Raw genomic sequence first — 11,516 nt, 5'->3', positions numbered from 1 at the left:
AGATCCTAGCAGCTGCTTGCTGATCTCCGCGGGACAGGCCGGCCTCTGTCCCCTTTCCCCTGCCTTATCCTTTCTGTCCATCGCTCAGGTACAAGGCGGCCAAATAGAAGAGGTGACCACCTGCTCCCAGCTGAAGCCAGGTAAAAGCTGAGAAGTTTCCGACCCGCTCCAGAGTTGTGTCAGCAAAGCCACTTGTTCCAAATGCGGCCAGATAACCGATCTCTTATCTCTGCACTATTTCCCCTAAGGCTTGACAATGCAGGTTAATGGGAGTGGGGGCACCAGAATTATGAAATACAGAAATTTCCCTTTGGTGCCTCGTTCCCCCTCCCTCTGAGCACAGCCCACTCCTCTTCGGTTATCAAGCCAGTTCCCTAAAACTTGCTTTTGTTTATTTGTCAAACAATCCTAGAATAGCTGTTCCTAGGCTTCAGGGCCTGGCTAGGTTTTATCCTACGGCCTCAAGGAAAGAAGGGGAAACCGTGAATTTAAGGTGGTGATCAGCACACCTGCCACACTAACCTGCTTCTCTGCACCACAATTGATGAGAAAAGGTCTAGGGCTACACAGATTTCTCCCCAGTTTAAAGTGCTTTTGAAATGTGACACCTCACACATGCACAAGGCCCTGGGTTCAATCTCCAGCACCAAAACAAAGCAATGTGAGAGTCTCCACCTATGCTAGCTTTTTATTTCACTCCAAAGAGACCACAGCTAATGCCTTGAGTCTTGAATATTTCCCTTGAGGCCTGCAGGCCAGGGAGCTTCAGACCCACCTGCTCCACTTCAGGGATCCCAAGGGCATGAGCAAGGAGGGTTACTGGGAACAACAGCACCTCAGTGATCTCATCTGTTAAAGGAGGAGTTTAACTACACCACCTCTGTACACAAGAACTATAATCAAGGCACAGATGCAATGTTACATTTTTTAGCAGCCACATTAAAAGAAATAAGAACAAGCCAGGTGTGACAGTGCCAGCCTATGATACACAGCAGTCTGGGAAGCTAAGGAAGGAAGATAGAAAGTTATAACCCAGCCCGCGCAATTTAGTGACTGCAAAATCCCTGGGTTCAGTAGGGGATAGCGGGGGCGGGAGATTGGCAATACTGAGGCGTGTACCAGGCCATTCCTACTGAACTATAGCCCCAGCCCTTTCATTTATTTTATTTTTAATTTTGAGACAGGGTCTCATTAATTCACTAAGTTACCCAGGCTGGTCTTGAATTTATGACCCTCCTGCCTCAGTTCCCCAGAGTGCTAGAATTACAGGCTTGTGGCACTACACTTAGTTTGTTATAATCAATGTATTTCCTTTAACTCAAAAGAGCCCTGTGTTAGTTACTCCTCTCATTGCTGAAATGAAATACCCAACACCTACAAGTTAAAGAAGGAAAGCTTAATTTAGTTCACTGTTTGTAGAGGTTTTAGTCCATCATCAACTGGCTCCAAGGCAGGGTGGCAGTGCAGAGGGGCATCACAGAGGAAAAGCAGGTCATGGTGGGCAGAGGTAGCAAAGCAAACAAGGGACAACCACAGATTTTTCTATCACTTATGTCTTATCCAGGCTTCTTAGGGCACCTAGCACTCACATTTTTGATCCTAGCACCCTTGAACCTAGCATTGCACCATGAATTAATTCCAGCATCACAAATTCTAGATCCAGCCACCTCTGAAAAAGTCCCACCCTAGGACAGCATGAGACTTTAAGGGCACATCTAGACACAAGCCATAACATGATCATTTCAATATATAATCAATATTTTTAAACAGTATGGAACTGTTTTTGCATTATTTTGTGAAACCATAGCCTCAAAAACCCAGCAATTAGCCAGGCGTGGTGGTGAACACCTATAATCCCAGAGCTTGGGAGGCTGAAGTAGTATCACTGTGAGTTCGAGACCACTTGGGCTACAAAGTAAGCTCAAGACTGAACAGCATAATGCGACCCTGTCTCAAAAATATTTTTTAAAAAGCCCAGTGATTATTTTATACATATAGAGTGGTCAATTTGGACCAGCAGAATGTCAAGCTCTCAGAAGGCTTGTGTGTCTAGTGCTTGCGACGCTGAAAAGCTCAGGGCTAGTTGTCCCCGAGGGCTGTTTAGCTCTGACTCTTTAGGATCTGAGTCACCGTGTATAGGGCGAGGTTCATGACATCACACGAAAGACATCAAGTGTGAAGCAAAAGCAAAGGGAACATGACTTCCGGGATTTCTTCTTCATCCCCACGCTTCCTCCTCATGATAAGAAATTCGGGAAAGCTGGTGAGAGCACGGTGAGCATGTTTCATGTTCCCAGGCGACCATTACTGCCTGGGTGGGATCCGGCTGCCTTGTCTGAGGGTGTATGAGAGAGAGCTGGCATGGATGCTTGCTCAGAAACCACCGTTTTTGGTCATTATTTTTCACTTTGCCCTTCACTTTGGATATCCACCTTGTTCTCTTAAAATGCTCTCCCCATCCTTCTTCGAGCCTCTTTCTCTCTTCCTATCCCTTTATGAATACACCAGCCCAGCACAAAGCCAGGACTAGGATCAGCCCAGCACACACAGCTCAAGTAAGTGCCACAGGGTCCTCGAAGTGGAAAAACTGAGCCCTGCTTCTGGATGTAGCAGCACATGCCTGTAGTGCTGGCACTTAGGAGGGAGGCTGAGGCAAGAGGATCGCCATGAGTTCAGAGTCAACCTGGGCTACACAGTGAGTTCAAGGCCAGCTTGGGCTTTATAGTGAGACCTTGTCTCAAAACACACACACACAAAGCAACAAGAACAACAAGAAAAAACTGAGCCCTGGGCCTCTTGCTTCCTTCTCCTAGACCAAGCCCAGCACATGATTTCATGAGGGTGGCAAGGCCAGAGAGAGGAACAGTGGAATGATTTCAAGATGCCTTGAGGGGAGGGGAAGGAGGTGGTAGATGGGACCTCCGATTTCCGAGTCTCTCTTCCTCTTAAGATGGCCTGGAGGATCTGCTACGGCCTGAGGGTGGCTCCTGAAGCTCCATGTGTTGGAAGCCAGGTTCCCACGTGGTGGTTCTGGGAAGTGGAGGAACCTTGAAGTGATGGGGCCCACTGGGAATTCACTGGGGACCCTGCCCTCGGGAAGATTAAGATGGTTTTCCTGCACCCCCCCCCCCAGCAGCTCCTAGGAAAGGGGAGTTATGAAAAAAGCAAGTCTGGACCTTTCTTCTCTCTCCTTCCTTGTTCAGGATGTAATCACTTGCCATCCACCATGAAACAAAGCAGTTGAGAACCTGAGGCCCTTATCAGAGCCTGTGTAAATTGTGTGGATGCTCAACCTCCAAAGCCAGGAGCTAAATAAGCCTCTTTTCCTTTTAAAGTGCCACGTCCAGCAAAGCTCTCAAAAACTCCTGGGGAAGGACTCTGATGAAATAAAGGCAAGAGCAAAAACACAGAAAGCTGAGGTCTGGTAGATCCTCTTGCGGTAAAGAAAAGAAGCCACCTGAAGACTGCCATGGGTTTAATTTATACACTGTCCAGGTTGACGCCAGGTGAAAGCGCTCTGCCTAATAATCTGTTTGTCTAGCTCACTCTGGGCACCTCATGTTCTTGGTGCTGGATCACCTTGTTCACCTGGCTCACGTTGGGCACCCCATGATCTTGGGCACCTTGTGGGGCCTTGCTTCAGCCCCACACATGTGTTCCAGCTTTAGCTGCTCCCCACAATAAAGTTAGCATATATCAAAGGCTAACTTTACAGTAACAAAATGCTGATGAATTCAGAACCCTTGGAAATCAATAAAAGAAACAGTATAAAGAGAGGCTAGAGACCCAGGCTTTACCTGATTCTTGTTATACTCCTTGTGTAATACCTGGTGACAGGTAGCATTATTGACCAACCAAAAGGAGACATCACCTGGCTGGAAATGAGGGGAGAAACAGAGGCCCATAATAAAAGTGCCTTGTTCACCCCAAAAGAGAGGCTGGCATGAGCCTGGAGGAGCCCCTCCTTCTGCCACAAGGCCAACAAGGGGTCTTATGTTCCATGGGGATGGGCCTGGCTCTGTCTTGGTCTGAGTGACCCAGCACCCAGTCTCTGATGTCACCTCCCTCACTGATCCCCCCACCACCACTGTGATTCCCCCATGGGCTGCAGGAATTCAGACAGCTTGGCAGATCTCACTGATACTGGAATATTGGGATTGCAGTGATGCAGAATGGAGCCATGGATGGAGGAGGTAAGGATATTTACAAGGATATTTACATAACAGACATAATGGCAAGAAAATAAAAGAAGCATGAAAAAGACCCCATTTGCTCCCCATGCTCTGTGAGGAATTTTTGTTTGTTTAGTCATTCAGCAGCTACAGATGATCCTCTGTGGACTTGAGCAGGGAAGCAAAAGAAGTTACCTTTAAGGAGCTCAGGTAGGGAGACAGACAGCAATCCTGCAAAAGCCAGTGTATTGCTTTGAACATGACACCAAAGGGTGCACAAGGACACAGCCACAGTCAAGACTTCCTGTGGTGGTTAGGGAAGACCCCACCAAGAAGGGAGGCCTAAAGGATGGGCAAGAGTTTTTGAGATGGAGAAGAGAAACACGGTAAGGAACAGGAAGGGACTTCCAGGCAGAAGGAGCCGGTCTGCAAAGGCCAGAGGCAGGGAACAGTGGTGACCACTGATAAAGTGTGAGTACCAAGCATCAGCAGTGAGAGAGAAAGGTGGATGAATAGACTGTGGCCAGCTTGAGTTTGAGGTCCCAGGCTTGCCTTAGAGACAGACTGGCGTTGAAGGCCAGAGACACGGGGCCATCATGATGTGATGTGCAAGGTGGCGAGCCACTCTAATGACCCTAAATTCAATTGCTGGTGTTTTGAGCAGGGCACAGTGCCCTACAATCATATCCCACCATGCCCAGCTCTGTGTCTCCTTACTGAAAAGGTGTCAGCCATTTTAAAGAATTAATTGGATAATGAGCTTATTTATTTAGGTGAGCTCTCACTGTGTTGTCCAAACTCTGAGGTCCTAGTGACCCTCCTTAGCCTCCTGAGAGTGTGGGATATGGTTGTAGGGCACTGTGCCCTGCTCAAAACACCAGAAATTGAATTTAGAGTCATTAGAGACAGGCAGACCACAAGTTTGAGGCCAGCCCAAGTTACATATGTAGTGAGACCTTCACTCTAAAAAAACCAAACAAAAGACACAGAAACACAGAGGAGACAGACACATAGAGAAAGAGAGAGCAGACAGAGACTAGAGTTTTACTGCCACAAGCCAAGGGACACCGAGGACAGTGACAACCACTGCCAGGGACGAGAGAGGCACAGGTTGCGTCTCTACAGAGGCACTGGACAGCTTGCACACAGCTTGCCTGCAAACTGACAGCCTCCACAGCTCTTGAGGGAGTGAGTTCCTGTAGTTTTTAGTCATTCAGGTTGTTATACTATACTTTGTTGTGGTGGCTATCTTACCAAGCCAGTGTCTGCACCTCCAGAACGTTTGCATCCACGCCACTGTAAGTAAGTTACGGAAATTGGTCAAAGGAGCCCACCTCACCCCTCAGGAATCTCGAGGGCTTCATCTCCAACGGGCCTCAGTTCCAATCCCTGACCCATCCCAGGCAGAAGAGAGAGGAGGGGAGGACCCACCGAGATGACACTGGAAGCTCCGGAATGCAGTCTGCAGGGAGCCGGCCCTGCGGTCAGCACAGCAGCTGGCTGCCCACCAACTCTGCCTCTCTCCAGAGTCTCTTATCAGGCTATTTAAAAAATGCTCTGGTTACAGCTCCTACTTCCCCGCCTTTTCTGAGACTGACTTAGAAAGATTGTGCTCATTCCCAGGGTCTTAATTCCAAGGAAAGTTATTAACTGAAGTCTCCAGGCTGAAACCGAAGAGGCACCATTTGTAACCCCAAGGCTGGGTTCCAGAACCCCATGAAGGGCTGGGAGGGGTTCTGTGATGTGAAACCCAGTGTAGCCGCAGGACTGTGCCCTTCCCACTTCTCAAACAAAGTGAAGCACCCACTGGGTCTGCTCTCACTTCACTGTCCCTCTCAGGAAGTCCTGTGGCACCAGGAAAGTCCCAACGTGCCCAGGGCCACTCTCATCTCAATACCTTCATTGTGGTGCATGTCTTGTATTTGTCAAAATCCAACAAATAGTATCCTTAAAATGGGTGAATTTTGTTGTATGTAAATTATCCATCAATATCATATATTTTGGTTCAGTTTTCATAGTAATGGAGATTGAACTGCCGTGTATGAACTACATCCTCAGCCCTCTAAACAGGGTCTCATAAGTTGCCCGGGCTGACCTCAGACTTGCAATTCTCCTGCCTCAGCCTCCCCAGTAGCTGGGATTACAGATGTGCATCACCATACCCAGTAATGAAGCTGATTTTTTTTTTAAAAAGGCATTTTAAAGTGACTAATACTTCATATCCCAAAAATTCATCATAAGAATAGAATTCTAGTTCGATCCCTGGTACAAAAAAATAAGTAAATGAATGAATAAAAGAATTCTAAGGAAAAAAAAATTCCAAGGAAGCTGCAGGATGATAGAAACAGGCCAGGCAGAGCATTTCAGGAGAAGATTCTGGTCTAAAAATTATCTGGTATCCTTTCCAGGCATACGAAGCTATTTTGGAAATATGGTTTGGGCACCTGAATATTTAGGATTCTGTGATTACGCATATACCTGTTTGTTCTTCACTCTGCAGTCAAGATTCATTCAACTAATGCTCACCTAATTAAATTGATATTGACTGTCGCTAAGTGCCAGGCCCTGTCCCAGGCCTCTGTGGACTGCACCTGTGCGTGCCAGGCATCAGGACTGCGGAGCTGGACGCAAAAGGAGAGGCAGTGGGCAAGGGGAGTGGGGCAAAGAGGCCTTAGAGATCACGTGAGGCCTTTGCCTTTCCTCCTTGGGCAGCAGCAGCCACTGGAGGGTGGCGAATGGCACAGCGGTTCTTTGGTATTAAATTTTCACTGGTACACGCTTGTGGTACAAAATGATTGCATTCCTTGTGGAGTTGATCTGTGGACGTAACACATATTCCTCCTTTTCACTTCCCTTTGACCTCCCTTCACTTGACAGTTAACAAACAGCCTTGTTCACTGACTCTGGACCGCAGGGGGAACTCTGCCTTGGTTTTCACCTAGCTTAGGCCGGGGAGCCCTGAGAGGAGATGGCGGCCACCTCCTTTTCCTGACCCTACCTTTGCATCTCCCGCTGGAGGGTGAGAGGGATGAAGAGGAAGCTAAGCTGAGGGTAAAGCACAGCAAGCTCAGCCTGTCCCTCAGAGGTCAACGAAGGACCTGCTAGGCCTGGGTCTGGTGGCAGTGAGGAGCAGGTGTGGCTTCTTCCAGGAAATGACAGCTGTGTGGTGCCTCTGCGGTCTGGAGAGCCAAGCACACAGGAGTCTGAGGCACTGGGCTGGGTCGAAGTGAGCTCCTCACCGGCTCACCACCTTGCCGGGGAGTGACTGTGCTCTGACGTCTGGTTCATTCCCTGGCGCAGTGACTTTATTTTCGTAACAGCATGAAAGGCTTATTTGAAGAAAGCAGTGAAAAGAGGCCAGAAGCTGAATCACTTTAAAAATGAAGCCAGAATTTGTTAATGGATTGAATGTTGAATATGAAAGAGAAGAAAAAAAAGAGTCAAGGGAAACCCCAAGACTCAGGGGGATTTGATATAACTGAAAAGAAAATTGTTTTTGCTACACTTGTTATTCAGAAACAAGCCAGGCTGCCTAGCATGGCCAGGAGTTCGAACCCAACCTAGCAAGACCCTGTCTCAAAATAAAAAATAAAAAGAACTGAGGATATAGGCCAGAGATAGACCATGTCTAATTCTTTAGACCATGCCCCTCCAAAAAGGAGGAAAAGAAACCATGAGGGCCCTTATCACAAAATTCTTTTTAAATTAAATAACCCCATTTTCACAAAAAAAAACTGGGACATATAAACTTCCAGCTTTGATGACACACACTCAATGTGCAACAGATAGTTTTGAAGGTAGACAGACTTCAATATCAAAATTCCCAGGACATTTGAAGCACTCATGGGAGTCTGTTGTGGAGAGAATATGTGAAGCTGGATGATCACATTAAGAATTAGAACTTTCTACCTTCCCGGTTGAGTTAGAAAACTGCTTTCTCACAGATTTTCTTCCTCGTCCCGTGGGCGAGCCACTGGCACCAGCAGCCTGAATTGGATGGATTTGGATATTTTCTTGTCGAAGCAGAACTTTAATGTCACATGACATAGTAAAGTATAAAAATGAACATGGGTTTGCCAGTCCATAGAGAAATTTAGAATAAATCACTTTGGAAGCACAAATGGTAATTTTCCATCATGTTCTTTTATTTTCAGACAAGGTCCCCCAATGTAGTTCAGGCTGGTCTTGAACTTGCTGCAATCCTCCTACCTCAGCCTGCTAAGTGCTGGCATTCAGATGTACACCACTATGCCTAGTTTCCATTTATTCTCTTCTGTGCCATCTTCCAAGATCTGAAGAAATAGATGAGGGTTTGGTTTGATTTGGTTTTCCTTTGACAGCCCACAAGTGATGATCCATTTAGATTACAATCAAGAATCACCAATTCCTTCCCAATATTTATCTCCCGGTAAATAAGATAATGTGCCCAGAAGGAAAACATTTCTATTTGCTCTGCCTGGAGAGTTTTAAATTTGGAAAGCAAGGAACATGTTCACTTCTGAACTTGTTTTCCAGTAAAAATTTGCCAAATGCTCCAGATTTTCCTTGGTCCCTCAATGACTGGGCTACAGTTAAGCAGGAAAAAGAAGTTAACTTGTCCAAAATCTTTACTGGAACCCAGAAAAAATTCCCACCATGATAGGAAAGCCAGTGCATCACTCCTGTAATCCCAGAACTCTGGGATGTCGAGTTCTGGTCCAACTCGGGTAATCTAGTGACTTCACAAGACCTTTTCTAAAAATAAAAATAAATATTTTTAAAAGGGCTGGGCTGGGGATGTAGCTTAGTACAGAGGCTGTAGGTTCAATCCCTATTACCACAAAAAGAAAGAAAGAAACAAACAAAGAAAAAGAAAGAGGAAAGAAAAAGAGGTGGAAAAAGAAAATCAGTTAATATTCCTCTGAATGTAGGAAAAATATTTGGCTTCCAATGTAGACTGTCTTGAAGTTTTCACTTTGGTTCTTGGAGTTGTTTGTTTGTTTGTTTCTCTGTTTGTCTTGAGACAGGGTTATGTTTTATAGTCCAAATTGGCCTCCAACTCAATGTCTTACCCCAGTCGCCCTCAAACTTGTATCCACCTGCTTCAGCTTCCAAGTATACACTACAGGTGTGTATCACCATACTGGATTTCTGAGATTTTTTTGTTTGTCTGTTTAATAAAAAATACAGGGCCAGGGCTGGGGATTTAGCTCAGCGGCATAAGCGCCTGCCTTGCAAGCAGGCGGTCATGAGTTCAATCCCCAGTACCGATAAAAACGAAAAAGACAAAAAAAAAAAAAAAAAAAAAAAAAAAAAAAAAAAACAGGGCCAGGGATATGGCTCAGCAGCACAGCTCCTGCCTGGTAAGTGTGAGGTCATGACTTTTGATTCCCAGTACCAAAAATAAATAAATAAAAAAAATTTTAAAAGTTAAAAATACAGTATGCTTTTTAATACAGCCTCTACCATGTTTTCAGAAGTAAGAATAAGACACCTGAGGGGAGAAAAAAGTAAGAACCAATATTGATTGAGGCAGCACACCACTGTGCACTGCCTCCCCTTTATAGCACAAATGAACAAAGGAGAGAAAGACATTTGTGTGTTCTCTCTTAAACTTGCATAAACTCCACTGTGTGCCCGGTATTGGTAGCATTTCAGAGGAAACCAAGTCACTGAACAAAGGGTTACACCTCCAGGTGTTGCACCACATATTGTAATCCCAGCCACTCAGAAGTCTGTGTCAGAGGATGGAAAATTCAAGGCCAGCTTCAGCAACTTATGGAATCCCAGTCTCAAAATATAAAAGGCTGGAGGGCATAGCTCAGTGGTAGAGCCCTTGCGTAGCATGCACAAGGCCCTGGCTTCAATGCACAGCCCCAAAAGAAAAGGGGGCTACACCCCAATCAGCAAGCCGAATCAAGTGTGCTCAGTCTTCCTACCTTGCACTACCTGTTCCCCTGGTGGCTGGGGACCCCCAGGGTCACAGAGAGAAGACTTAGGGCTGATGTCCCACGGGGATGGGAGGAGAGGGGGCCTCGGGCCTGTTTTCCAGTCCCCGGGCCACATCTGATTCTGGCTCCATCCCTGTCCCAGAAATGGCCCAGCTGCACCATAGACCGAGGGTACCGTCGGATTAACTGGGTAATTCCAAGGATAAGAAGGGTGCAGACACTGAGCAGGTACTCAGGAAACACCCCAGGTTCCGCCATCAGGGACACTTTGGCAGGCAGGCCGCAGATCAAGGGCGCGACTGGGCCCTCATCCATCTGCCAGCTGTTTTTTTCTCCTGAGCTGCCCCAAACCACAACTGCTGGAAACCACTTTTTAAGAAGCAGGCAGGTGTGGCGTTGGGAGGGATCCATGTAAACAGGCTCAGAGAGGCAGGTATTGAAAAGAGAAGACTTTTGAAAGGGAAGTGGGCTAAAAAAGGAAGCTATTTCTGAGCCTGACGACTTGGTTTCCCATCACAAGGATTGTCCTAAATCCCATGAAAGAAAACTTCAGAACTGAGACCCATGGGGATTTTATTTTTCCACTCCAAAAATGTGGCTCCCTTCCCACAAAATAATAACACTGTGTGTGTGTGTGTGTGTGTGTGTGTGTGTGTGTGTGTGTGTGCGTGCCTGTGTGTGGAGGACAATGCTGAGTAGTATCCAAAAGGCCTTTCTTCACAGTGTCCTGTGCAACTTTCACAGCATAGCTATGAGATACCAGCACATCCGTGTACAGCGGGTGCCCTGGGCCAGCTGAGCATGAATGCTGATTGCATTCATTCTTTAGCTATGTGACCTTAGACCAGTTATTTGACCTACTTATAACTCAGTTTCCTTATCTGCAAATGGAAATAACAGGACCTGCTTTGCTTTTCAAACAGCTCAGTAATTGTGTAGGGCAGATCGATGCTTAGTATAGTGTCGCCTAGGATGTGGCTTCACTGTCTGCTAGCCCTAGGCAGGATTGAGCATTATGAGAGAGAACTGAGATCAACGATGTTCAGAGAGACCAAATGACCTGTTGCAGGTCCCAATCTGGTTGTCTGGGAGCCAAGACTGAAGCTCAGGTCTCCAACTCCTGTTCCAGGCTTCCAGCCAGGTACCCATCACCCTAATCCCTACTTCGTTACCTACCTACAGGTAACATTTTAGATAGCAAGCTGCTGTCTGCAGTTTTTAGTCTCAGTTGTACTCCCACCCACACACTCTCCCCCTCCAAAAAAAAGGCAAAAAAGAAAGAAAAGATGCTGAAGGGTGTCTCAGAAACCACCGAGTCTCCCTGTTCTGTAGCACAGGGTTCATAACCTGGTGCTGTGGCCTGAACTGTGTTCCCCTAAAATTTATATGTTGAAGCTCCAGTCTAATGTGATGG

The sequence above is a fragment of the Cavia porcellus genome, unplaced genomic scaffold, assembly GCF_034190915.1.
Source record: "Cavia porcellus strain 051 isolate PalLab524CR breed Dunkin Hartley unplaced genomic scaffold, mCavPor4.1 scaffold_27, whole genome shotgun sequence".
Taxonomy (NCBI): Eukaryota; Metazoa; Chordata; class Mammalia; order Rodentia; family Caviidae; genus Cavia; species Cavia porcellus.
This window is presented reverse-complemented; position numbering follows the sequence as displayed.